The following is a 12,882-nucleotide window of genomic DNA, read 5'->3' on the forward strand; positions in this document are numbered from 1 at the left end:
AAGTAAAGCTGTGAGGACGGGGCGTGAGTCGTGCTTGGGTAGCTCAGTTGGTAGAGCACTTGTCCGCGAAAGGCAAAGGTCCCGAGTTCGAGTCTCGGTCCGGCAAACAGTTTTAATCTGCCAGGAAGTTTCAAGACAAAAGATGTTTCACGTCGAAAGTTTCGGCTGTGGTAGCACTTCTTGCAGAAAATAGTTATACACTGGAATAAATTGCTTGCAGAATCAGAATATCAGAGAAAACTGTCATCAGAATCAATCTTTCAGTGCAGAAAGGTGGTGAATACAAGACAAACAGGAAAGGAAAATGTTGACGCAAAAGAAAAATCAGTCCTAGAACAACGAGAAGACTTAACAAACGTGGCAACAATGAACCGTGAAATTACTTCTACAGACTTGAGCCATCAGCTGAGAAAGGCTTGGGTGCTGAAGTGTCACCTGCGACAGTGAGTGACACGGCGGCTGTTTGAATGGGGCTTAAGGCACGCCGACCACGGAAAAAAAAACACAAATCAACACCTGCCACGAAAACCAAAAGATTGCAGCGGGCTAAACAACTTCAGAAGTGGGCAAGTGAGAAGTGGACTAAGGTTTGTGCAATGATATGGTAAATTAAGTAGATCTGATCTCTAAAGTTAGGAGTAAGGATTGAAACTGTGATGTTTTATTGATACTGAAGAAATGCACATTCGAATTTTGGGACTGTCGAGGTCTCCTATGCTACTGATCCCAACTTTTTTAACTTGCAATTCTGTACACTAGCTTCAGGTATGCTTCAGTGACGAGTCTGTATTCACTGTGATGGAAGAAAGCAGCCAGTATGTTTGTCGCAGACTTGGGCAACAGTTCAAAGCTGAGTGTGTGCGCTGCAATGTGTGAAGCATCCAACTTCTGTTATCGTCTAGAGTGTGATGTCCGTGAAAGGTCGTGGCAGATTACACATTGTTGAAGGGACAATGAGGCAAGAAAATATATAGAAATCCTTGAAGAAGAACTTTTCCCCCAAAATAAATGAGAGAGTGGTTTCATTATAGAGATACCATTTTTATGCATGATGGGACACGTTGCCAGAAAGCCAAAATTGTTTCCAAATACGTGGAAGAAAAGGAAGTGAAAGTGTTGCCCTGGCGAGGGAATAGCTGTTTTCGTTGACAAGCCGTGTTTTATACAACTATGAGACTGCGGTAGATAATATTCGCTGCACCGCGTATTTCGCGGCGAAGCCTGAAGTCCTTGAAAGAGCTCCCCAGTGCTGTCTCCGCCGGAGGCACCGTCAGGGCACCGTTCTACTCTTCCTCGCGTCTTAAACCGACTGACTGTAGTATACTGTCGTCTGCCTGCAAGACGCCCGGTACTTCGTTTGAACGGGAACAATTGTGAATGATGCGGAGGCGGTAGTGAAATAGGACCCCACCCTTCAAGTCACAAATACAACATGATACATGTAAATGTAAATGAGCGTGAAGTTCCCCTGCCGTTTGAGTACGTTATTGGCGATTTACCTCTCCAGTCGCCAACAGACGTTAAATGCGTGTGTGTGTGTGTGTGTGTGTGTGTGTGTGTGTGAGAGAGAGAGAGAGAGAGAGAGAGAGAGAGAGAGAGACTCCGGAACGAAAGCAAGCCAGTAGAGGTCACAAAGTTAGCTGGAGAGAAGGAAAGTAGCACTCTTTGTAAAAATGTCAAGGAAATGAGTCATGCACGAACCACGCATCTTTCCGACCGATTCATTTGTCAGTCGGTCACCTTACCAGTTTGGATTGATCTGTAACCCCTATTCCGAATTCTTTTGAGAATAGAGTTTGAGCTCCGTTTTAAGAAAAACTGTTTTCTTCACACATTTCACTGCTAATGAAGACGTGTTTTCTGAGCTGTCTGTCGTTCATTGATACAATTTTTGCAGGTGTATTCAGTGGTATATGTGGATACTGTCTGTAAAACGAGCGACTAATTCAGCAATGTAGTGCACACTCAACTTCATGGACAAAGCTAAAATTTGATTACATGAGTATCAAAAATTAAAAGCATTCTGTAAAAGTCTAGAAGCGTCGAATCACCTTCGTTTGTGCCATGGAATTGTGTGACAGGTGTGAACTTCAGCATTCACTCCGTTTACATGTCTCTCTAAAAACCGGATTGTGTAAACCGATTTCCCAATACCGCTTCTGTGTGGTAATGTAAACACTTCGATTCCGGAAATCCGCTTCTACTTGCTGGTTTTCCAATTGCGCAATCGATTTTCGTTCCATGCAAATGCATAACCGTATTTGAAACGTGCTTGGGTTGTCAGATTACATCTTGTCCTCCAAAAATTCGGTCAATACGGACGGAGTTACTTACTCTGCAGTGAAGTGCAACAGAAATATTAGCAGGTCTGGAAAGTAACCAACTCATTTATATGAAAAAATGGCGATTATAGAATCGTTCCGCCCCTCTCCAGGTAAATTTCCTATGATCGAAGTTCTCGGAACCTTTGCCGTGCAAAAGGTTACTTTTTGCGGGGTAATTGTAACAACTACTGCTCTGCCGATTTCTGAGAATAGACACAAACATGAAGATTGATTAGACTATTTTCGCGCAAGAACCTACGAGCGCAACCTTGGCAGACAGGTCGGAGGCAACAGCCTCAAAGCAATGTTGGATACTCGCCCACACGGCGAGTGGGATATTTCTGCGCGATGTGCAGTGTCACTGGCTTGTTTACCCACACGCCGGGAAACAAAGAGGACTACTTTAAGAAACCTCACAAACAGGCGGACGACCGCGGAAGAATTCCCTCACGGCGGCCTAGGAAACGGAGCGACGAAATCTTAGCAGGTCATTTGGCACCGGATCGAAAACTTCTTTGGGTAAACAATGTGCTCTGTTCACGCTGTATACAACAACACTGGACCAAACGCGAAATACACTTAAGCAAGTGCGTCAAACGGCTAATGGAGTAGCGGAACATAGACATGTCTCTGCCCTCTTTCTGAACTGGCAGTGGAACTCTTAATGCAATTAAGGAAGTACACTTCGAACATCAAGGAAGTGAGTTCTGCACAGACCGGCGCACCAAAAGACTCAACACTTTGATTTTAAATTAGTCATTTTTACCGTACTATAGTCAGATCCACGAACAATGGCCGTTCGCGCATGTCTAAGCACGGACGGGGATTGCATTGTTGACGAATCCAAGGGACGGTTGCGTTACGCGCATGCGCGTGCTTTTCGCTTGAAGAAAGCTTATATCCTGCAAATCATCTGTCTCGCTTGCTTATACAGAATGTACCGCTTACCACCACAATCAGCGATGACCACCCGCAACAAATGGAATCGAAAGTCACTAAACAACTCGCTAGGATCACGTTCAATACTCGGATTAGTAAACGACGTTCACAGCAACGCGCTCAGGACACTATCAAACGCTCGCTGGCTGCCGGCGAACACTAAGTGGGTTCACAGAACAAGCCTAAGTCGACCGCCATAGTACTCTAATGCACTATTTCATGATACATTTTGTGCTACGGTCCCATATTGGTGTCTTAACAGTGGGAAGGCTAACTTAGTGTGTCCCCCTCCTGTGGCACCCATCACGGCATTCGATCTTTCAGGCGTGCTGGTTAATATTGCAGTACATATTCTTCCAGGTCTTAGAATTGTACTGCCCCCATACTTGCTCAATAGGACTCAAGTCAGGCCCTCTTAACACATCAGACCACGTGTGATTCTAACGAAGAGCTGGTCGCGCATTAGTGCAAAACAATCACCAGCGAAAGGCACACCGGCAAGAATAATTTCCCCTACATACCGATGCACTTTAAGACTCCGATGCTCCACGAAGACGCCCACGCCAGAAGACAACCTCCTACACACGGTATCTTGGATGAATGTGTCCGAGGGGAATACTTCACCCCAGACCTTTTCCAAAGCTCCGCTCTGTCAAGTGGTCACAGGCCAAACAGTGACTCATCGATAAACAATTGTTCGCATTGTTATAACTCTCCAACTGCGATATTCACTTGCGAAGCCTAGTCGAGCAGTGCAGTGCGCTCTTGAGTTTTGAGCCTGTTGTGTGTTGAGAATTACTTTCTTCCAGTCTTCTTCGGAGACCGTAATGTCACGGATATTGAATCGTCGAACTTTGGGGGTAAGTCGATTTCGTACTTCATCGGCGATTGGCAGTTGCTGAGAACTTGGAAATTGTAAGAAGTGGTCATCTCTTGCCAGTGCTCCCCTTCTCGCGCTTGATCCCGATTTTCTTGGACATCCTCCACATTCCCCCGTACCTTCTTACAGTCTCGGAAACCGCAGAAGATATAGCTATCAAACTTCAACGTTACGCGTGCCGCGACCATCATCCACCAAAGCTACAGCTTTTGCACACCTTAAGGGCTTACCTGCATGTTTACTCCTGAACACTGTTGAACACTGGTCATAGTAATCACAGAAAAATCCAGTGAAGGCGTTTGCTTGGAAGGAGGAGCAGTACAAGGTAAAACAACAAGTGATTTTTCGGGTAGCACGGGAAAAAGCTATTAAGGTTAGTGCAATACAAAATCAGTGCTTCATTGTTTGCTTACAAAACAAGGCCACGAACATACAAATTCTAAAAGTATAGGATAAACTGCTGCTCTTCTATTGAACAGATTAACCACGATTTAACACGGGTTGCGTGTCACTGTAGATAAAAGAGATGTTTGCTTCTCAGTGACTATCAGCCTTAGGCGGTATGCTGATTAAGTGGTAGGGAAAAAGCAAAATGTGCCTTCGAAAAGATGACGTGAAACACCAGCTCGGATTGAAGAAGAGAATCGGTTGTATCATTTTTCAAAGCAACCATCTCGGCATTTACAGTACGGAGTCCAGGGAAACGGCGTAAATACCTGTATCTGGACAGATGGAGATGGAAATTGGACAGCCTTTCATCTGAATACGAGTCTACTGTCCTAACACTGCGCCATGTTGTTCGCTGGGTAGGCAGAAGTGACTGGGAATGGACGCAGGTTCCAACGAAATTGAGTATATTATAGCCGAAGATTGTCGCGGCATAAAAAAGGAAAATAGCGTGCGGGTGCAATTAGTGCATAAAGCCCTCGTGGACTTCGTTCTGTTTCTCAAAACACAGTGTGTTCAACATGTTTGAAGCTAATTTGCTTTGACAGCATATTTCAGAAACTAGTTTGATAGTCAACGCTTGCGATAGTCAAACAAAACGAAGTTACTCGACAGACCTCGTAGACGGGGAAACGCAGTATTCATTTTTCGCCGCGTTTTTTGAGCAAAAATGCGTGTTAGTTGATCTCGATGCATATTGAGTATCCACGTTTGCAGGGACAAAGATACTAGGATATCATAGTCAGGAATGAACGATCACAGGCCGTTGCGAAAATGGAAATAGATTCTGCGTAACTTTGTCTTGTTTTTGAGTAAAAGGGCGAAGTAACCTAAAGTGTTAAGTTGGACTCTCCATTTGGCTATCAATAGGAGAAAGTTGATGAAACTTAATCACTTAGGTTCTGTGGGTAACATAATATTTCGTTCAGCAGACTTCCCTAGACCAGTTCTGTTTCCTTTTTCGATGTAAGAATTGTTTCATCTACACTGGCAGCCATTCCCACGTGTGTCAAAATACAGACGTGTTCAAATTACTAGACTTAAGACATTTTTTGCAAAACTTCATGTTTATTACACATTTACATAAACATGCAGATTATATTTGTACATTCAATACTTCGTATGCATGCCTTTGTTCTTAATCAACATTTTTGTCGCGTTTGGCATAGTTTATTAACTTTTCACATGACGTTTTAATGTCACTGTCATGGTACAAGATTTCTAGTTTATCCAGGAGATTATGTTTGGTGGTTCTTGTAAATTTCCTTGTCCTCTGTTCCCAATAGCCCATAAGTTTCCATTTGGGTTCATATCAGGGCTACTTTCTGGCCACGGCAACACTTTCAGTTGCTTTTCTTCCAAGTACGTGGAAACAATTTTGGCTTTGTGGCAAGGTGTCCCCTCATTTATTTGGGGGAAAGTTCCTATTCAAGGATTTCTTTATATTGTTCTTGCCTCATTCTCCCTTCGGCAATGTGTAATCCGCCAGGACCTTTCACGGACATTACACCCCAGACCATAACGGAAGTTGGATGCTACACACACACACACACACACACACACACACACACACACACACACACACACACACACACACACACACACACACGGCTTTGAACTGTTCTCCAGGTCTGTGACGAACACACTGACTGCTTTCTTCCATCACAGTGAATACAGATAATCACTAATACATACCTAAGGCATGTGCACAAAATTGCAAGTTAGAAATTTGGGAATAGTAGCACAGGAGACATTAAAATTTGAAGCAAAAAATCCTAATTTCAGAGATCAGACCCATTTAATTTACCATATCATTGCACAAACCTTAGTCCAGTCCTCACTCTCCCACTTCTGAAGTTGTTGAGCCCACTGAAATCTTTTGGTTTTCGTGGCAGGTGATGATTTTCTGTTGTTTCCTTGGTCGGCATGCCTTTAAGCCACATTCAAACAGCCGCCTCGTCATTGTCACAGGTGAAACTTCAACACCCAAACCTTTCAGTTGATGTCTCAAGAAGTAAGTTTATGGTTCATTGTTGCAATGTTTGTCGGTCTTCTCGTTGTCCTAGGACAGATTTCTCTTTTATGGCCATATTTTCCTTTCCTGTTTGACTTGTATTCACCACTTTTCTGCACTGAAAGTTTGATTCTATTGACAGTTTTCTGCGATATTCTCATTCTGCCAGCAATTTCTTGCTGTGTATAACGATTTTCAGCAAGAAGTGCTAAAACAGTCGAAAATTTCCGAGGTGGAACGTTTTGCCTTCCCCATAACCTCACTAACTTTGAAAACTCCGCGATCCATTCCTAAAGCTAAAAACATTTAAGTTGACAAGCTATATAACATCTCGTTAATGTTGCAAGTAGTTTATAGAATAAATCATAAGCTGACGTACACCACAGAAACATCAAACACTGAACACAGTTTCAAAGCATATACACAGACAACAAACACCAACACAATTTGGAGGGAAAATGACAAATTTTACCAACTGTCAAAAATTCAGTAATGTGTGAGTTACTTGGAAGGGAAATTTCGTGGCATCAATCGAACCATCAAAACAAATAAATTATTACACTTTTCCTCTTATTTTTACATCCGAAAACTTAAAGAGTATCAAAAATATTCGTTTAATAATTTGAACACGTGTGTAGTGTGCAGGGAACAACACGTACTCCAATATACGGGATGATGATACTTGGCAGGCAATGTAATCACCACAATAAATAATACTTTATGCTCTTCACAAACGTTAATCCTTTTTTAATTATTTCCAGTCGCCTCCATCTTCAGGATCCATTGGTATTACATTTGTTGGAAGCCAGCAAAGGGGAATGCAAACTACCTCCTGAACATTTACTTTACACATTAAACTGGCTGAAAGAAGATACCTTAATTTATTGCTCGTTGCTGTATGATCGGATGCATTTAAATGGTCGTCGCAAGTCCGTTCTTGTGCTCATTTGTTCCACCTAGACCGTCTATGTCCACCTCAGGCCTAGAAATGGTTTGGCCATTAGCTGTACCATTTGTATTACAAATAGTTCCTCTCTACCTCACTGTACCTATGCACAAGAAAGATTAAGACCAATAAGTAACAATACATTTATCATTTTCAATATCACACTATAGTGCACTGTTGAATAGTTCGGTACTTCGTATCTATCTTTTCACTTTACAACGAGGTATTGGACACATAATGCGAACAGCATGGTCTATGGCTGAAGCACTTTTAAGGTGCGAATTGAGGCTATCTGTTGTCCTCATTTCGCAAATCTCCACGCTACTTTATCCCTTGATGTCAGAGTCCTACCAACCGATCACTACTTCTAGTCAGGTTGTGCCAAAAATTTCTTTTCTCCCCAGTTCACTTCATTGCCTCTTCATTAGTTCCATGATCTACACATCTAATATCAAGCATTCTTCTGTAACACATTTCAAAAGGTACTGTTCTATTTGTGCCAGAACTGTTTATCGTCCACGTTTCACTACACTACACTTGATACAAATACTTTCAGAAATTAATGTTTGACGTTAACATATTTCTCTTCTTCAGGAACGGACTCGACCCATCTAAACTTCAACATTCCTCTGAAGCACCACATTTCGAAAGCCTCTATTTTTTATCTACATTGTTTATCGTCCATACCTCAATTTCATACATGGCAACACTGCAGACAATTACGTTCAAAAACCACTTAAATCAATACTCGATGTTAACAAATTTCTCATCTTCCGAAATGCTTTTCTTGCCATTTGGCAGTCTACATTTTATATCCTCTTTACTTCGGCCATCATCAGTTATTTTGCTGCCCAAATAACAAAACTCGTCGAAGTTTAATGTCTCGTTAACCTAATACCTTAGCATGGCCTGATTTAATTCGACTACATTCCATGATCCTTTTTTTCCTTTTGTTGATGTTCATTTATACCGTCTTTTCAACAGTATAGCTGTAATAAATATGCCCAAGATCGTACGAGCAACTTCCTCTAAAATGTATCTCATGATGTAGCGACAAACTTCGAAATACACTGCACAATACATAGATTGTAGTGACTGAAGGAGGAACTCTTAACGCAAATACTCATACGGACAAGTCACGGCACCACCGGCACCACCACCACCACCACCACCACCACCACCACCACCACCACCACCACCACCACCAACCACCTACTTTATTTTTGAATACTGGCTTAGGTCGTAAAAAGGATATATTTGCAGATCGAGTAATGTGTGGGGGTTTTCAGCTACATTCTGTTAATCGCATATAGGGTACATTCCCACACAGCTATATTTCATTTAAGATATTCACTTTGCATTGAGGATTTTGGAATTATGCAGTACCACACGAAGATGTCGATCCAGTTCCGATTAAATTCGCAAACGTCACTCAAAATCCATGAGTAAAACTATGGTTGAGATGACTATTTCGATCAAGTATCTAAACATCCGAACGTATGATCGCATGAAATACGTTCGGAATATTTTTGTTAACGACACGCCGCCATCAACATCTTTCCAACCCTGGAATTTATAGTCACGGGCAGTAATTTCCCTCGATAGTGGATTGTATAAACGCGAAATCGATAATGTAATACTAGTATTTAAGGGACTGCTGTGTGCGAATTTACCCATTATACGGCTTACTAACTAGTTCGATAATAAGTTCGTGCGCCGTCCACTTACAGTAAAGGCGCCTCAACGACTGAGGAATGCTGCGTGTGGAATTACCTGGAACAAAGGAAACGTGTAATTAGCAACAGCTAGGGAGCGCGCAGCGCATGAGTGATTAGGCTTAAAACCCAGCGATAAATCAAGAGTGTTTGCCTCAGATAAAAAAAATGTGGAAACAGGAAAGGCTTGCCACACAATCTTCTATTCTCACGCGGCTTTGCACGAGGGAATGCACGCGCTCACTCACTACAGCAGTACTACGCAGCAATTTATCAGCCGGCGCCGCATTCTTGCAGGCGATCCTTTCACTCTTTATACTGCCTCGCAAAATGCGTCAATCTGTTCTCACACGCTGCGCTCCACTATTCTTCACCATGGCTCTCTGGTTTTTAGTGTTCGCTCGAATCTCTCACAGCTTTCACTATGGTCGAATTTAACGGCCTGCATGACCCCCCCCCCCCCTCTCTCTCTCTCTCTCTCTCTCTCTCTCTCTCTCTCTCTCTCACACACACACACACACACACACACACACACACACACACACACACAAAAAAAGCGTGTACACAGCTTCAGATGTGTGCACTGGTGTCAACTGGATGCGAAGTAAGAGCAATTCACCTAGCAGGTTTTTCACATATTTTAACGTTCCTTACCCATTAAATTAAACGTCTAAATTTCTAAAAGTAACTTAATTACTGGCTTGAAACAGTCATCGTCATCACGGAGTGTGTAAAAAGTAACTTGGAAGATCACTACGAAGAGAAAGTAACTAGGCAGACCACGGAAAAATCGTATGGAAGACAAATAACTTGCTACGGCAAAGAGAGCTTGCAGGAGGGTAGGTGGAAAAACAAAACTCTAAGCGCTAAGGATCTACAAATGTTAGTAATTCATTTCAAATATTCAAACGTTTTATTATTTTCGTTTTTCTTTCAAAAAAGTGATTCATTTGTTGTGTGTGTGTGTGTGTGTGTGTGTGTGTGTGTGTGTGTGTGTGTGGCAGAGAAGTTCTCATCGATGAAATCTTACTGAAGTCATGCGACATCCGCACAGAACCAAGAACGACGATAGAAAGAAAATGGTCAGCGTGTTTGGCTGCAAGGCGGAGGAGCCAAGTTCGATTCCCGGTACTGGCAGGAATCTTTCCCATGGCAGGAGGCTGTAACGGAGAGTCTAGTGACGGGATCTACGAGGCTACTTGTGAGAGATTTTTGCGCACGGTGTCCACTGTCAAAAGAATTTTAGTACCTTGCCTGTTTATTATTTCCAAAATCACTTTACGCGTTTCGACATTCCTTTATTTTCAAAGGCTGTGTTTACACCAATCACAAATTATTCATTAGATACATTTGCACTTGTCTCCTGATTGAAATTGTTGACAAGATATCGTATACCTAATGAAGTTTTATATGACTGACATAATACTGTCGAAACGTGTATTTTGGGAATAGCAACTTTCCTCATGTCTTGACCACACTTATTTAAGTATACCCAATGTTCGCTTCGTCTCTCAACATTTTCATGAAAATTGCACCGTCGAAAGGTTAGAAAAAGTCTTATAACCAACCAGGAATAGAAAACCGCACAACTAATTATGTACTATCACCGTCTAGCGAAGCGGTAACATCAATTAACCCTATAACGCCAAAGGGGGGGGGGGGGGGGTTCGATGAACCCACAATATTTTCATGTCCCCTGCTTTTGCCCAAGTAACTTTCATACTACATATTCCCTTTGAGTTATTGTTTCTGGCTATTTTATGAAACGTTAGTGTCAATGTATTCTACAGAAGATTCCTGCTTTGAAAGAAAAAATAAATAAACTTATTATGGGTCCAGCAATCTCCCTCCCCCCCCTTAGGCTTCCATGCTATAGAAAATTTCCCTTAGTAGTATTTCATATTTCTCATCCCTACAACAATGCAAGTTAGTTTCTTGATGGTTGGTATTCTTGATATTCACAACAATCGGCTTACTTTCAGAGGAAGTGATTGTTGATGTCAATCAGCTGTTATTTATCTTTTAAACTTGCAGTGAGTTAGTGCAGTTCCCTACTGTTCACAGCCAGACTTAGAAATGACTATAAAAGAATATGTGACTCGTGTTTAGAAAGAGTTCTGAATGAAATTTCAGATGAAGATTCTGACTTGGGGAGTGAAAGTTAATATGAGGATGGTGTTATGGAGTATGATTCAGATCGGGAAAGTGGTGTGGATGTTAGAGAAGATTAAGATAGCGCAGTGACCATCAGGATGTTATTGTGGCCAAGTCTGGAAGAAGGTACGCAACCACACAGTCTAGAATTCCTCGGAGGTCTGTTGATAATATAGTAGAGAGCAGGCAGGAGTAACTCCAGCTGGTGTTTGCCATTCACCCGGAGAAGTCTTGAAGTTACGACGGATGTTATAGTAAAACATTCAAATCAAGAGACAGTTAGGCGAAATGTTGCTTTGACTAATGAGAAAGAATATTATGCCTTTATAGGAATCTTGATACTCATGGGGGCAAATAAGGACAATTCCGTCAGTGTACACGATCTTTTGTCAGACCTAATGGGTCTGCCAGTTTACAAGGGTATTCTGGCAAGAGAACGTTTCAAGGAACTTACTGCAATCATCAGGTTTGATGACAAAAGTACCCGCCAGCTAAGAAGGGAAGCAGACAAGTTCACAGCAATCCGTGATGTTTTCAACAAAGTGAATGATAGGTTTCCACTACTGTACAAACTAGGGGTCCACCTCACCATTGATGAGATGCTCTCAAATTGTTTGGAGGGCGCTGGAACTAGTGAAACTGCAGGTAGAAGAAAGAAGTGCCAATGCAGAAGGGTTATCTAACAAAATTGTTCAATCAATGGAGACTATTCTACAAAAGAAAATCAAAGAAGTGACAACAGAAGCACGTCAGCCTCCTGTAGGGAAACGTCTGTGCCATATTTGTGTAAGAGAAGCTAAAACAAAGAAGCAGAAGTGCAACAATCTAAAGCAACACAGTATTGTTGACTGTGTCATAAACATGTGTGTAACACACATTCAGAAAAAATTGTGAAGTGTCTCTCTTGCCTTGCAGTTGAGGCTCAGAGTAGTCTATTGTATATGCACACATCCGTATTTTGTATTGTAATATGTCAATTTTTTATTCGCTCAGTCCAATATTTATAACAGTTAACATTTATATTATTTATGGAGTAAAATAACTGATGATGGTCGAAGTAGAGAGGATATAAAATGTAGAGTGGCAATGGCAAGGAAATCGTTCCTGAAGAAGAGAAATTTGTTAACATGCAGTATAGATTTGTCAGGAAGTCGTTTCTGAAAGTATTTGTATGGAGTGTAGCCATGTATGGAAGCGAAACATGGACGATAACTAGTTTGGACAAGAAGAGAATAGAAGCTTTCGAAATGTGGTGCTACAGAAGAATGCTGAAGGTGGGTAGATCACGTAACTAATGAGGAGGTATTGAATAGGATTGGGGAGAAGAGAAGTTCGTGGCACAACTTGACTAGAAGAAGGGATCGGTTGGTAGGGTATGTTTTGAGGCATCAAGGGATCACAAATTTAGCATTGGAGGGCAGCATGGAGGGTAAAAATCGTAGAGGGAGACCAAGAGATGACTA

The 12,882-nt window shown here is 41.9% G+C and overlaps 1 protein-coding gene and 1 non-coding gene across 2 annotated transcripts in view; one reads left to right on the forward strand and one right to left on the reverse strand.

The window, feature by feature from the left end:
- The window catches only part of LOC124551158 (mRNA decay activator protein ZFP36L1), a 177,799-nt gene that overhangs the window by 115,532 nt on the left and 49,385 nt on the right, over nt 1-12,882 (reverse strand). The window lies entirely within an intron of this gene.
- On the forward strand, nt 32-106 carry Trnas-cga. The gene has a single exon. It is a non-coding gene; the product is annotated as a tRNA-Ser (tRNA).

This window comes from Schistocerca americana, chromosome 9, assembly GCF_021461395.2.
Source record: "Schistocerca americana isolate TAMUIC-IGC-003095 chromosome 9, iqSchAmer2.1, whole genome shotgun sequence".
NCBI classification, from domain to species: domain Eukaryota; kingdom Metazoa; phylum Arthropoda; class Insecta; order Orthoptera; family Acrididae; genus Schistocerca; species Schistocerca americana.